Raw genomic sequence first — 16,448 nt, forward strand, 5'->3', positions numbered from 1 at the left:
GCTGGCTTGAAATATGGCTTCTCCAGTGAGGATTTGGGAGTAAGGAGCCATGACCTCCAGTTGAACTACTGCTTTGATATATTATTTTTTGGAGGACATGATGGAGGTCATACACTTTTATCAATTACTCTTTTTGCTATTCTTTTAAGTCATCTAATAGGCTTGTTCTGGTATTTCTATTAGCTCCTTTTCTATGGAATGAAACTACCTTACTTGTTTGCATCTTTCAGGTCAACCTTGTATTCTCATTTGAGTGCCTATGACAAGTAAACGAGTCTATCTTGTGGAGAGCTTTACATAAAATGAAATGCTATAGTGCTGGGAATTCTTCCTTAATTTTAACTTTAAACTTGATCTTTCAGTTGCATGACTGACCACCTTATTATTACCTGTACTGAAAAAGTCCCATCGATAGTGAATGTCTTAGGTCCACAGACCAAAGACAAATGCTGCCATTGTGCAGTATGGTATAATCTGTCAAGGAAATGCAAAGGCACTGACAACTAATTTTTTTCCAAAGTAAGGGCATTTCATGAGAAAAAAATGCATGTCTATCACTTTTCTTTTTTACTGTACATTATATTGTAGCTATTATACCTTGCTGTCAATGGTATTTTTTTTACATTTTTCTTCTGCTTTGTCAGAATCAAATTTAGGGATATGATCCATAGCTCTATATAGAGACCTTCCATACCAATAATTTTATCTTTGATAAGTATAATACCATGAATTTTAGATGCTTAATTTTTTTTACAATGAACAAAATTAATTTATGAAAGAATCATTTTTTAGCTTTTATTTAATGAATATAAATTTCCAAAGTACAGCTTATGGATTACAATGCCCCCACCCATAACTTCCCTCCCACCCACAACCCTCCCCTTTCCCTCTCCCTCTCCCCTTCCATTCACATCAAGATTCATTTTCAATTCTCTTTATATACAGAAGATCAGTTTAGCATATATTAACTGAAAGAATAATTTTTAGCATTCATAGGTGATCACAGCCTTTATTTTTGTTTGGAGATTCAGAGTGCACCTATCAAACTATTTGTGATAAATACATTGAACTAAAACTTCAACTGGTCTATGTTCTAAAATATTCTTATAGTTATCGATACTGGGAACAATTTTTTCTACAATAGGCCAAAAATATGAGGAAGCTTCATGGAAAGTTTAGATAAAAAAATTGTTATATAAATATTGAAATACATGAATATGAGGATACTTCAAAAATTCATGCAAAATATGTGCTATAAAATAACAATGTAGAAATTTGAAAACCTGCACCAAAACAAACTTTTAATTCCATTAATTCCATTTCCACTAACTTTTTGAAATTCCCTCATATTTTAGCCTTAGAGAGCCAAACATATTGTTATAATTTGTTTATTTTTCATCCAGCACAAAAATAGCCAGAAACAATATAAAAATGAAAGAACATAGCTGTGCTTCAATTTAATATTATCAGGGCTGGCACTGTGGAGTAGTGCCACACCTGCAGTGCCGGCATCCCATATGGGTGATGGTTCGAGTCCAGTTGCTCCACTTCCATCCAGCTCTATACTACCGCCTGGGAAAGCAGCAGCAGATGGCTCAAGTCCCTGGGCCGCTGCACCTGCATGGGAGACCCGAAGAAGCTCCTGGCTCCTGGCTTCAGATTGGCACAGCTCCAGCCATTGCAGCCAATTAAGGAGTGAACCAGTGGATGGAAGACCTCTCTCTCTCTCTCTCTCTCTCTTTCTCTCCCTGTATAAATATGACTTTCAAATAAATAAATAAATATTTTAAAAATATAATATTATCTACATAACCATATAGCAAGTTAGATATTGCCCAAGGACAACAGTTTACCAACTTTTCCTCTATCCCCTTATGTTTGATGTATTGCAGAAATCATGAATATAGTCACATGCGACCTAACAATTCTGAGAAATTTGTTAGGAAATGTGTTGTTCAAGCATCATAGACGATTTACACAAATCAGTCAGTTGATATGGCCTTTTGATGCAATCAAGAGATAAGGTAAACATGACGTATAAGTTATGGGGTTACTGCCAGTATTATGTGGCATAGCGTTTAACAGTAAGCCATTTTTTTTACAAATTGAAGTATATGCCCAAATATTGGTAAAAAGTATGATAAACACACAAACCATTAACATAAGATTTTTATTATAGCTCTCAAGTATTATGTATTATACATAACTGGAACGACAGCACAGACTTGTTAACAAAGTATTATCATAAACACACCATGATGCTATGACAGTTATGGCATAGAAGGAGAGAAGAATTTTTCAATTCCACTCCATTATACTCTTATCAGGTTCACCATCATTTATGAGTCTGTCATGGAGCTAATCATCATTATGGGGCAAATGGCTTTTAGGTGCTATGGTATGATGATTTAGAAAAACTTTTTTACCAACTTCTACCAAATGTGTCACTTTAGGTATGTCTCCTAACCTATCTGAGTTCCTCAATCATAATTTGAAGGGGTTTGTTTGGTCCAGCTATTGTTATCAAATCCTAACATTTCTATAGTGACTTAAACAGGTCCTTTGACTATTCATAAATAAATGTTAAGAAAACAAAGGTTAACTAATTCTTGGGAACAGTTGTTTTTAATCTTAAAAAATCTTATTTGCAAAAATTATTGCTTTCCTTGGGAAAAAAAAACTTTTAGAACCACTCAATAGAATTTCTGAATGGCTACAAATGAAATGCTTTATTGACTCATAAATGACCTTTTAGCATCAGAAAGGAAGGGTTAGGACTACCTTACTATAACATCTACTATCACGTAAACCACCCAGGCAGGATAAGGCTGCTCACGTGTCCAGCTGGGCAGATGGTTCCTTTCCGCCTCTAATTTGGTCTGCACTGCTGAAGAGGAGTGAATTTTTGGGAGAAAGACTAATCTATACTAGTCAAACCTTCTGAGACATTTTAGTAACTATGGGTATATAACAATTGTACTCAAGGGTTTATTATGTTGATAGTAATATGTAACATTTATGAACTTGGCAGAAATCTGATAAAATTTGTTTTTCATAGTATATTTCCTTGGAAAATTAGTGAATGCATATGAAATTTCTTTCAGGAAATACATAATTTCTATTCCTATCAGAATGTGAAACTACTCAATTAGCAGTGGGCCATGCTTAACAAAAGATCTAACATCTATAAATCCTATGCTGTACATAGAACTGCCTAAGGCAACACTCATTAAATTGAATAAGTGAAGGCCTATGGTTTGTAGAATACTAACTGACAAATGAACACCTGCTGCTACTTTCACTACTAACACAGGTCATAAAAATCTGCTTTCTAGGAATTTACTGCTGTATTATCAGGGAGAAATCTGAAGGCAGCTGTAGAATGGTATGTGATCACGTAAAACAATGAAATCAACTGTTAATTTTATCCTGACATTTATTACTAATTCCAGTTCCAAGAATAAGTCACAGAAAATAAAGAGGACATATGAATCAGTAACACAGATTAAATTTGTGATCAGTTTTTAGGGAGGATTTACCTTCAAATTTCATAAAGAATCTTATTTTAATAACATTTCTAAATTTGTCTGTCTCCTTCTATTATTTATTTTGGCTAACAGTAAAGGAAGTAAATTAGGACAGGGAAAGTGGTTGCCAGTTATGAACTGTTGGTTATGGCACAAAGAAAAAGGAGAAAGGTAAAAAGCAGATCCTATATTTGATGGTAGGAAGTTTTAATTCCGTATTCAATATTCCATGGAGGGATATCTTTCTTGATGTAACACACCTTCTGTGAGCTAGAACTAAATGATCTCTGCTATATTATAAATGAAAGATTTCTGAAAACACGTACAAAATTCATTTCCTATTTGATAATTTTAAGAGTTACAGAACTTGGGATTCTAAGATGGTGGATTAGGGAACAACATACCGTGTTAGCCTAGGGATGAATACTAAAAAAAAAAAAAAAAAAAAAAAAAAAAAAAAAAAAAAAAGTGTAGAAAGTGCCCTCTCAGGAGAGAATTGGAGAGAAAACTACACTGGAAATCCTATAAGAGAAAGAACTCCATGTACCTGAGTGAAAGGTATGGACAAATGGCATGAAAACAATCAGAAGCACAGTTGTAGCAGCCAAGAGCCAGAGCGGGAGAGCATGGCAAGTCTTGACTGGAGCCCTGGAGGCTAGCAGTTGCTAGCAGTTGCCACAGACCCAGTGGAAGTAGAGAGGGCATGTTTATCTGGCCCCAGCTTCCCCACAACAGTGCCTGCTGCCCAACTGAGAAAGGGCAGGCACAGCAACTGGCTGAGACAGGATGGCATCTTCTTGGCCCTACTGGCAGTAGCGGAAGGGAGACAGCAACTTTCAGCCAATGGCTCTTGTGTACACACGTGCAACCCAGAGATTCTAGCAGATGGAACAATTCACAGTCCCCAGTGACTCTGAACCTTGCTGGGAGGTAGCTGGGCACCTCACGTAGGATGGTGAGGCGCCCATGGCCTCCCAGGAACTAGACACCTAGGTGGAGATGTCTCGGGGAACATCTGCTTCTCTGTAGGCTGGACAGGCTGGCAGAGCAGAAACCTGTGCACTCAGAGAGTGGGAGAGCCTTGTGTGCTGAGATCAAGGAGACTTTATAGTTACATGAGAAGGTATAAGGTGTAGTGGGGTCTCTAGGCAATCCTAGGTGCAGCTCCACATGCTCGGAGCTCCTTGGTTGTCTACAGCAGATCATTCAGTAGGAACTGTGTCCACGGTAAGGACTGTGCAGATCCTTTATACGGTGCAAATGTGGCATGAAACACACCAGGGGCTAACACCCAGGCATTAAGATCTACCACACCCAATTTGGGTGTAACTCTGGATACTCACCACACCCCCACGCACTGACCAGAGCTCTCTCTGGCCCAACCCACTACACACTTCTAGGTATTTTCTGAAAGCACAGACATTTCCATTAAGCCACAGAGTCAGAGCTCAAAGATAAATGTCATCAGAGGGGAAAAAACAAGAATCAGTTCCACAAATGACTAAAAACAATGCAGAAATTCAATAAATGCTCTGCCACTGCTCTCAGGCTCTGGCCAGGTCTCCCGCACCTTCTGCCTTGTGGTGCGGGGTCTTTCAGGCTCCACTCCTGTCCTCCGCTTGCCTGGTCTGCACCAAAAACAGAAACACATGGCCTGGGCCTGATGCAGAGGGTGGGTACCAGGGCACAGTCGGACATGGGTAAGAAACATAAAAAGCACAAGTCAGACAAACACCTCCATGAGGTGTATGTCGAGAGACCCTTGAAACTGGCCCTAAAAGCGGGAGGGAACGAAGTCACCAAGCTCTCAATGGGCAGCTCAGGGTACCACTCCAAACTCTTCAAAGTCACAAATGACCACAACAAGCACAAGGAAAGGAAGCGGAAAAGGAGGAAGAAGGGAGAGGAGCAGGTTCCCAGGGAAGAGAAAGGGAGCAAACGCACAAGGGTCAAGGAGGATAAAAAGAAGCAAGATAGAGACCGTGTGGAGAATGAGGCAGAAGGCGACCTCCAGAGTCACAACCCTGTGAGATTACACCTCTTGAGAAGCCTCTTGCAATCTCCTTCGCCAAACAGGAAGAAGTAGAACAGACGCCCCTTCAAGAAGTCTTGAATCAACTGAGGAGACAACTGCAAGAAAAGACCCAAGTGCTTTCTTTTAATTTCCTGATTTTATTGCTCCTGGCTACCGCATGATCATTAAGCACCCCATGGATCTTAGTACCATGAAAGAAAAGATCAATAACAGTGACTACCACTCTGCAGAAGAACTGAAGGATAACTTCAAACTGATGTGTTCTAATGCTATGTTGTTTAACAAACCACAGACCATATATCATAAAGCTGCAAAGAAGCTATTACATTCAGGGATGAAAATTCTTAGCCAGGAAACAATTCAGAGCCTGAAGCAAAGCATAGACTTCATAGTAGACTTGCAAAAAAACTCAGAAGCAAAAAGATCGGACAGATACATCACAGAGTGGGGAGGACAGAAGCTGCTGGCTGCAACAGAGGGAGTGCTGTGGAGGGGCTGAAGCAAAAGCCTTCAGGAGTCCCAATAAGGACAATAAAAAGAAAGAAAGATATGCTTGAAGATAAGTTTAAAAGCAATAATTTAGAAAGAAGGAGCAGATCCATTGTATCATTAAGGAGTCTGGAGGAAAGCAGACCAGGCGGCTGCTGAACAGTGTGAATTTGAAAGAGGAAAACCAGATGGAACAACTATGTTGAGACTTCACCATCCTGTGGATCCCATTGTAGGAGACCCAGGCTTCTGCCCTGTAACATTGGGCATGACAACTGGATGACTTCAGTCGAGAGTGAATACTTTGTGGGGCTTCAAAGATGGGATACTATCAAATGACCCAACATACGGGTCTAAGGAGTCCCTGAAAGTGTGGCAAGAGAGAATGGACTACTAGGCCTATTTAGTGAAATAAATACAGGAAACTTTCCCAATTTTGAGAAAGAAAGGGAAGCCAAAGTAGAGGAAGGACATAGAATTCCCAACAGAAGTGACCAGAAAAGATCTTTACCACGACATTGTAGTCACGTTCACCAAAGTAAAATATAAAGATTTTAAAATATGCACCAGAGAAATGATACATTACTTTCAGAGGATCTCCAATTAGATTCACAGACGACTTCTCATCAGAAACCCTACAGGCTACGAGAGAATGCTGAGATATAGTACAAGTCTTAAGAGAAAAAAACTATCAATGCAGACTACTCTACCCTGCAAAGCTCTCATTTATGAATGAAGGTGAAATAAAGACCTTCCATAGCAAACAGAAATTGAAATAATTTGTCACCACTCCTCCAGCCTTACAAAAAATGTTTTAATGTTTTAAGATATGCTACACACAGAAACATGGAAAGAGAGAGCCATTATTATGCAAGAATGTGAAGGCAGAAAACCTTTGAGTAAAAGTACAAAAGAAATCCAAATTAAAATAGGAATATTTGTGGATAAATGGCAAGTCCAAGTTGTTACTTATCAATAGTCATCTTGAATATAAATGGCCTCAACTCTCTAGTTAGAAGATACAGATTTGCTGAATGGATTAAAAAAGACCAACCTATTTGCTGCCTACAAGAAACACATCTCACCAACAAGATACATGCAGAATGAAAATTAAAGGATGGAAAAAGATATTCCATGCTAATGGAAAGCAAAAAGGGCAGTTGTTGCCATCCTAATATCAGACAAAATAGACTTTAATATAAAAACTGTTAAAAGAGATGAAAAAGGGCCTTATGTAATGATTAAGGGATCAATTCAACAGGAAGATGTGACTATAATAAATGTATACACATGTTATTACAGGGTGCCTGACTATTTAAAAGAAATGTTAACGGATCTAAGGAGAGACATAGGCTGCAATATAATAATGATAGGGGAATTCGGTACCTTACTTACATCAACTGACAGATCAACTTGACAGAAAATTAACAAAGAATCAATGGAGCCAATTGACACTATGGACCAAATGGACCTAAGTGATATCTACAGAACTTTTCACCCCACAGTTGCAAAACACATTCTTCTCATCAGTGCAGGAACTTTCTCTAAGATAGAACATATGCTAGGCCATAAAGCAAGTCAGCAAATTAAAAAAAAATCAAATCATACCATGTATCTTCTCTGACAACAATGGAATGAAGCTGGAAATCAACAACTCAAGAATCTCTAGAACATAAGCAAACAAATGGAGAATGAACAACATGTTTCTGAATAAACAGTGGGTCATAGAAGAAATCAAAAGAGAAATCAAAAAATTCTGGACACAAATGAAGATGACAATAGATCATGTCAAAACGTATGGGTTATAGCAAAAGCAGTGTTAAGATGAAAGTTTATAGTAATCAGTGCCTACATGAAGAAATCAGAAAGGTACCAAATAAAGGAGATATCAATGCATGTCAAGATCCTAGAAAAACAACAACAATCCAAACCTAAAATTAGGAGGAAAGAAATAATTAAAATTAGAGAATAAACAAAATTGAAAAAAATAAAGAAGATCAGTAAAATGAAGAGCTGGTATTTTGAAAAAATAAAATTTATACATCATTGCCCAACTAACCAAAACAAATCAGATATGAAAAAATGTAAAAACAGACACCACAGAAATAAAAAGAATCATCAGAAATTACTATGAAGAGATGTATGCCAACAAATTGGAAAACCTAGAATAAATGGATAGATTCCTATACACATACAATCTACCAAAATTGAGTCAAAAAGACATAGAAAACATAAACAGACCAATAACCAGGATGGATATTGAATTAGTAATAAAGACCCTCCCAACAAAGAAAAGCCCAAGACCAAATGGCTTCACTGCTGAACTCTACCAGACATTTAAAGAAGAACTAATTCCAATTCTTCTCAGTTGAAAGGGGGGTATTCCTCCCAAACTCCTTCTATGAATTATGCATCACATTCATTCCTAAGCAGAAAAAATCCAGGAGAAAGAGAACAATAGAACAAAATACCTGATGAATATAGATGCAAAAATCCCCAACAATATATTAGCTAATAGAATCCAACAGCACATCAGAAAGACTATTTATCTGGACAAAATGGGATTTATCCCTGGTATGCAAGGATGGTTCAACATTCACAAAGCATAAAATGTCATACATCACATTAGCTAACTAAAGAAAAAAAATACAGTAATCTCAATAGATGCAGAGAATGCATTTTATAAATACAACATCCTTTCATGATTAAAACATTAAGCAAAATTAGTATAGAAGCAATTTTTCCTCAACACAATCACTCCAATTTATGACAAACCCATGGCCAACTTTATATTTAATAGAGCAAAGCTATAGGCATTCCCACTAAGATCCGGAACTGCACAAGGATGTCCACTTTCACCATTTCTATTTAATATAGTCCTGGAAGTTTTAGCCAGAGCCATTAGGCAATAAAAATAAATCAAAGTAATACAAATTTTAAAGGAGGAAATAAGACGATCCCTATTTGCAGATGGCATGATCCTATTTATAAGGGATCTGAAATACTCCATTAAGAAACTTTTGGAATCCATAAAGCAGTTTGGTAAAGTGAAAGGATATAAAATCGACATGGAGAAATCAACAGCCTTTGTATACACAATGTCATGGCTAAGAAAAAACTTTCAAGATCAATCCCATTCACTATAGCTCTAAAAATGAATACCTTGGAATAAATCTAACCCAGGATGTGAACGATCTCTACAATAAAAATTACAAAACACTAAAGAATGAAATAAAATAAGACATTAAAAAAATGGAAACATCTTCCATGCTCATGAGTAGAAGAAACATCATCAAAATGTCCATACTACCAGAAGCAATTTACAGATTCAATGTAATCCCAATAGAAATATTAATGACATTCTTTTCATATCTAGAGAAAATGATGCTAAAATTCATATGGAAACACAGGAAACCCTGAATAGCTAAAGCAATCTTATACAACAAAGGTGGAGGCATCATAATACCTGATTTCAATACATATTACATGGCAATTATAATCCAAACAGCCTGGTACTGGCACAAAAAGAGACTTTTAGTCCAGTGGAACAGAATAGAAACTCCAGAAATCAATCCATGCATTTACAAGCAAATTATCTTTGACAAAGGAGTTAAAGTCAATCCCTGGAACAAGGACAGTCTCTTTAATGAATGGTGCTTGGGAAACTAAGCATCCATCTGATAAATCTGCAGAAGGATGAAATTAAACTCATACATTACACCTTACAAAAAAATCTACTCAAAATGGATCAAAGACCTAAATCTATGACCTGATACCCTCAAATTATTAGAGAACATTGAAGGAGACTCTGTAAGCATAGGGAAAGACATCATGGAGAAGACCGCAGAAGCACAATTAAACCCAGAACTGAAAAAATGGGATTGCATCAAGCAGAAAAGCTTCTGCACTGCAGAAGAACTCAACACATTGAAGAGGCAACCGACAGAATAAGAGAAAATACTTGCAAACCTTGCAACTGATTAAGGCTTAGCATTCAGAATCTATAACGAGCTCAAGAAATTCAACAACAACAAAACACACAACATAGTTAAAAATGGGCAAAGGATTTGAACAGGCATTTTTCAAGAGAGTAAATTCAAATGACCAACAGATGGGTGAGAAAATGCTCATGATCACTAGTCATCAGGGAAATGCAAATCATAACCAGGTTCAGGTTTCACCTCACTACAGTTAGAATGGCTCACACACAGAATCAACAAAGGAAAAATGCTGGTAAAGATATGAGGGAAAAGGTACCCTGGTCCACTGTTGATGCGAATGTAAACTGGGGCAGCCACTATGGAGGACAATATGGCGATACCTCAAAAATCTGAATACAAACCTACCATATGGTCCAGCCATCCCATTCCTGGGAATTTACCCAAACCAAAAGAATTATGCACATGAAAGTTATCCATACCCCCATGTTCAGCACAGCACAATTCACAATAGCTCAGATATGGAATCAACCTAGATATCCATCACCTGTTGACTGGATAAAGAAATTACGGTATGTAACAAAAAAAATGAAATCCTGTCTTTTGCAAAAAGATGGATGCAACTGGAAATCATTATACTTAGTGAAATAGGCCAGTCCCAAAAAGACAGATATATTTTCCCTGATCTGGAGTAGCTAATAGAGTACCTGGAATGTAATATATTGAAGTGAAACAGACATTTCGAGAAATGATGATTGTTTACAGCCCTTGTCTCCTCTATTGAGGAACAGTGGGGTTTTGTTTGTTGTCTTTGTTTTTCTTCATACAATTTGTTGAACTCTTTTACTTACTGTAGGGTTAACTATATGATCATTAAGTAAAATGAAAATAGATCTTTCTGAAAATTAAGAGTGGGAACTTGAAAGGGAGGAAGAGGAAGTGATGGAGCATGGAGGGGGGAAAGTGTTAACAATGTTCCTAAATCCGTATACAGGAAATACATGAAACTTGTATAACTTAAATAAAATTTTTAAAAAATAGTAACAGAACTTATAAAATTAGATTATTTATAGAGCTAGATGAGTTTATAAAGCTAGATTAAGGATGCCCATAATTAGAACAGTACAATTTTGGGGGTAATTAATCATGTCACATATTAAATTCCTCTGGGAGGTAGCATAGTAAAGAAATGATTTATAGTGACCTCAGTGGAGTACATAATGTCAAATTTGTTTCATTATTCACATTTTGTTCATTTTAGGTTAGACAAAGAGTATCCACGTGTTTTAAATTTTACCAAATTCTAATTTAGCTGGCATTTGCTAAATGGAACTCTTTGTCAACCAGAACCATAAAGCAACTATTATTAAATAATGGATATTCATAGTGAACTCCCCAAGAAGATGGCAACAGAACTGACCTGAAATGTAGTTGTGGCTTTAGCACATGTATTCTTAAACCCTATGCTGTGCTATCTCAAGAGCTTTCCTCTTAGAAATCACAAGTACAATTATTGTTTTTTATACTAATAGTTGCAAGAGTTTTCATTATCTTCTTCACAGAATTAAAAAAGTTTAAAGAGGAAATATATTAGCTATGTAGTAAAAAAAACTGTAATTAAGACTAATATTTTCAGCAAACATTGCTTTTTAGATTTTAATATATTGATGTTATATATATGTTGTCTCTAAGCAAAGTATATAAACTGTACAATTAAAAATAAATTTTTCTTCCATGAAATTTAGAAGCAAGCAAAGGAGCAATATTCTTTCTTTTTTAATTGGCCAGTTTACTTATAACCTTAATTAGATGCAAAGAAAAGTCAGGAAGGAAAGTATCAACATGTCTGATAGTATCTTGCCAGGCAGAAAACCCTAAAGCCATAGTATAATTATGCAATGTCTTTCTTCTGGTTAAACATCTCTTAAGAATGGAAAATTAAACGAAGCCTATTAAAATGTCAACGGTAATTTTTAAATGATAATTTTAAAAGTTAAGTAATCATTTTCATATTTTAAACAGAAAATACAAAGGTACTAACAAAACGTACAGATGTTCCTTGAATTATGATAGGGTATTCCACAAACCCTTATAAACTGAAAATATTAGAAGGTACAAATTCATTGAATATACTGAACAACTGACATCACAGCCTCACAGTACAGCACACTTCTCTCTGGTAGACAGGAGATGTATACCTTTGTGTTTGCAGGGCTGACTACGTGCTGTGGCTTACTGGCCCTGCCCAGCACCTTGAGAAAGCATCACAGCATATATTATCGGTCAAGAAAAACATCAAAGTTATAAAACAATTTCTATTCAATTGTACTCATCTTGCACCATCAAGTCAAAAAATAATTCAGACCATTCTAAGTTGGAGACTACATGCTTTAAATGTGTCTCAATTTTAAGAAGAAATTATATTGTCAAGATAGGAACTTAAAATTTTCCCAAATAGGTATTTTTAGAAAAGAGAATTGATCATTTTAATATATGCCTTTTTAGTAAAGCTTTATAATGTGTTTATTGTTATATCAAATAAGTCATTTACATAATATTATCCTTCATGTTGCAAGTTTTCAACTTGACATGGACTTGTACTTATTAAGTCGCATTGCTTATATGGAAGTTAATTTTTAAGCTACTTTCTCTACCTTTTTTCCTGGAAATATGATTAATAGAATACCAGCATCTTATAAAATTAAATTTCAATTTAAGAATGCATTTTCTCTTAGAGCGTGATATGTAGGCAATGAGACTTTGAAAAAGACACCTATCCCCAAAAGATGACTTTATTTCTTGTTTTATACATATTTGAAGAAAGAAATGTATATATGCTCATACAGGGGTCACAAACATGATTATTATTAACTTTTTTTCCTTCACTTGTAAACATCATGAATTTTTACTCATTTGTTTATTATTGTTGGTCTTTCTCATGGAACAGTAATTCCATGCTGTCAAGTGCCTTGTTGATTCTCTTCTACTTTTCTGGACAGCAAGTTAGCAAATTTGCCTGGTGCATAACACAACCTAAATAAATTTAGATACATTGAATAAATAGGCAAATAAACTATTATTAAGAAATGGAGGAATGAATCTGTTTAAGAATAAATTAAAACACACTTGGTCTTTGTGAAGAGAAAACCAAATTGGTTTTTAAATAATTCTGATACAAGCAATTGATTTTTGTCACAAAATATTTGTTATAGTGAAACAATTTTAGGCTATTCAGGCTGTTAATAAAAATATGCTACACCATATGACTTATAGACAATAAAATTTTTTTCCTCCTATTTCTGAATATTAGAAAGTCCAGAATCATGTTTGAAACATGAAAGCCACTTTCTTTGGTCCCTCTTCTAAGGGCACTAACCTCATTCTTGTGGACAGAACTTTCATGACCTACTTACCTCCCAAAGGGTAAGGATTCAACATATGTATTTTAGGGAAATAAGAACATCCAGCTCAATAGCACAAACCAATTAAAAAAACCTACAAAATGAAACTATTGAAAAAATGATCTGAATAACTCCACTTTTCCAAAATATTTTAACCTTTGTTAACATAGCTAAAACAATCATAATCCAAGATGATATGAATGAAAAGAATATTTGAAAGCAAATGTCCATGCAATAATGAAACCTAAAAATGATATAGTCAAATGACAGAATTCTGACTTTCAATATTCCAAGAGGGGAAAAAGTATCTGTTTACTTTCAAATTAAAAGATATCTCTGAATGTCAGAGTTGATTGGGTTATATAAAAAGCACAAAGGAAAAGATTCTTGCTTAACAGCAAATTGTTAAAAAGAAATAAATCATTGGGGCCTGGAATCCCACAATATTTTTTTCTTTTAACATTTAGTTTTATAAACTACTCATTTGTAGCCTAATTCTTTAATTAATGATTTGTATTTGATATTATTTAGAAAACTGTTTAAAATACTGGTACTGAATTTCATGTAATTTTTAGATAAGCCAATAATACATGAGAATGAAATTAACAAAATATCAATTACATAAAGTTATATCAAAACATTTATTATAAAAATAAATTATAAAACATTAAACATTTGTTATCAACTTCTGGAAATTTTTAATAATCACAAACACTTCTATTGTTCTTCAATATTAAAGCAAAAAAACTCCTAATCAATATGATAGTTTGACATACTAAAGACTAGCTAGTTGATATGCACATAATGTTATTTTATATTAATTTAAACAACACTACTCAAAAAGAAAGCAACTATATTTTATGAATAATCTTGCCATTGATCATACGTACTTTATGCTTTCTAATTTTTAATTCTAATGGTATCTTCCTGTCACTATTGGTGATGGTGTGTTCTCATTAGAAACCTAATGAATTTCTCAAACATCATGCTAACATAATTTGCTAAAATAATTCTTGAGACAATTTATATAAGTAATTTATACAACTAATTTACATTAAATAATCAACTTAACTGTTCAATAAACAATGAAATCCTGTCTTGCAACAAAATGGATACAACTAGACACTAGTTTTTTTTTTTTATTAGAATTCATAATATTTACATGGAAAAAAAGGGAATGGTGGGGGTAAGTAGAGAAAATGTGTCACTTCATAAATAAAGCTGTTAATTTGTTTTAATTGCAAATAATTTCTATTTTATATTTAGAATATTTCAAGTATTTTGAAATACATTTCTATTCGTTTATTTTAGTTTTTTTTTTTGTAACAAATTCAACACAGTTAAGATACAGTTCTTTTTTTTTTAACTTTTATTTAATGAATATAAATTTCCAAAGTACAGAATATGGATTACAATGGCTTCCCCCCCATAACGTCCCTCCCACCCGCAACCCTCCCCTTTCCCACTCCCTCTCCCCTTCCATTCACATCAAGATTCATTTTCAATTCTCTTTATATACAGAAGATCAGTTTAGCATACATTAAGTAAAGATTTCAACAGTTTGCTCCCACACAGAAACATAAAGTGAAAAATACTGTTTGAGTACTAGTTATAGCATTAAATCTCAATGTACAGCACACTAAGGACAGAGATCCTACATGAGGAGTAAGTGCACAGTGACTCCTGTTGTTGACTTAACAAATTGACACTCTTGTTTATGGCATCAGGAATCACCCTAGGCTCTTGTCATGAGCTGCCAAGGCTATGGAAGCCCCCTGAGTTCACCGACTCTGATCATATTTACACAAGGCCATGGTCAAAGTGGAAGTTCTCTCCTCCCTTCAGAGAAAGGTACCTCCTTCTTTGATGACCCGTTCTTTCCACTGGGATCTCACTCGCAGAGATCTTTCATTTAGGTTTTTATTTCCCCAGAGTGTCTTGGCTTTCCATGCCTGAAATACTCTCATGGGCTTTTCAGCCGGATCCGCATGCCTGAAGGGCTGATTCTGAGGCCAGAGTGCTGTTTAGGACATCCGCCAGTCTATGGGTCTGCTGTGTATCTCACTTCCCATGTTGGATCGTTCTCTCCCTTTTTGATTCTATCAGCTAGTATTTGCAGACACTATTCTTGTTTATGTGATCCCCTTTGGTTCTTAGTCCTATCATTATGATCAATTGTGAATAGAAATTGATCACTGGACTAGTGAGATGGCATTGGTACATGCCACCTTGATGGGATTGAATTGGAATCCCCTGGTATGTTTCTAACTCTACCGTTTGAGGTAGGTCAGCTTGAACATATCCCGAATTGCACATCTCTTCCCTCTCTTATTCCCACTCTTATATTTAACAGTGATCACTTTTCAGTTAAGTTTCAGCACTTAAGAATAATTGTGTATTGATTACAGTATTCAACCAAAAGTATTAAGTAGAACACACACACACAAAAAAATACTAAGAGGGATAACATATCAAGTTGCTCATCAACAGTCAGGGTGAGCGCCGATCAAGTCACCATTTCTCATAGTGTTCATTTCACTTTAACAGGTTTCCTTTTTCGTGCTCAGTTAGTTGTCACCAATCAGGGAGAACATATGGTATTTGTCCCTTTGGGATTGGCTTATTTCACTTAGCATAATGTTTTCCAAATTCCTAACAGGTGTTCTAATATAATGATACTCCCTTCTTCCCAACCTCTCTTGCTCCCTTTCTTTGTTGCATTTTTAAGATAACATATTTTAAATATGTATATAATTTACATTATACTCAAGGGCTTAGTACTCTTGCAAATAAAGAGTTCAACAAGTAAAAAGATCATAGTTTAGCAGGAATATAGGCAAAGGCTATATAATCAAATGGCAAGATGACAATTTCAACCATATAATTCTACCTTTTTTTTTTTTTTTTTTAGAAATCTCCATAGCATTTGCCACAATGGCTGTACTACAGTACATTCCCACAGTGTGTAAGTGTTCCTATTTCTTCACATTCTTGACAGCATTTGTTATTGTCTTTTGTATTTTAGTGATTTCTGACGTGTGAGGTGACATCGCATTAT

At 35.3% G+C, this 16,448-nt stretch overlaps 1 protein-coding gene and 1 pseudogene across 2 annotated transcripts in view; one reads left to right on the forward strand and one right to left on the reverse strand.

The window, feature by feature from the left end:
- The window catches only part of CFAP299 (cilia and flagella associated protein 299), a 746,834-nt gene that overhangs the window by 368,220 nt on the left and 362,166 nt on the right, over positions 1–16,448 (reverse strand). The gene's annotated exons all lie outside the window — the stretch shown is intronic.
- On the forward strand, positions 5,224–6,448 carry LOC127483190 (bromodomain-containing protein 7 pseudogene; annotated as a pseudogene).

This window comes from Oryctolagus cuniculus, chromosome 8 (assembly GCF_051225735.1).
Source record: "Oryctolagus cuniculus isolate XC-2025 breed Fujian yellow rabbit chromosome 8, ASM5122573v1, whole genome shotgun sequence".
Classification (NCBI taxonomy): Eukaryota; Metazoa; Chordata; class Mammalia; order Lagomorpha; family Leporidae; genus Oryctolagus; species Oryctolagus cuniculus.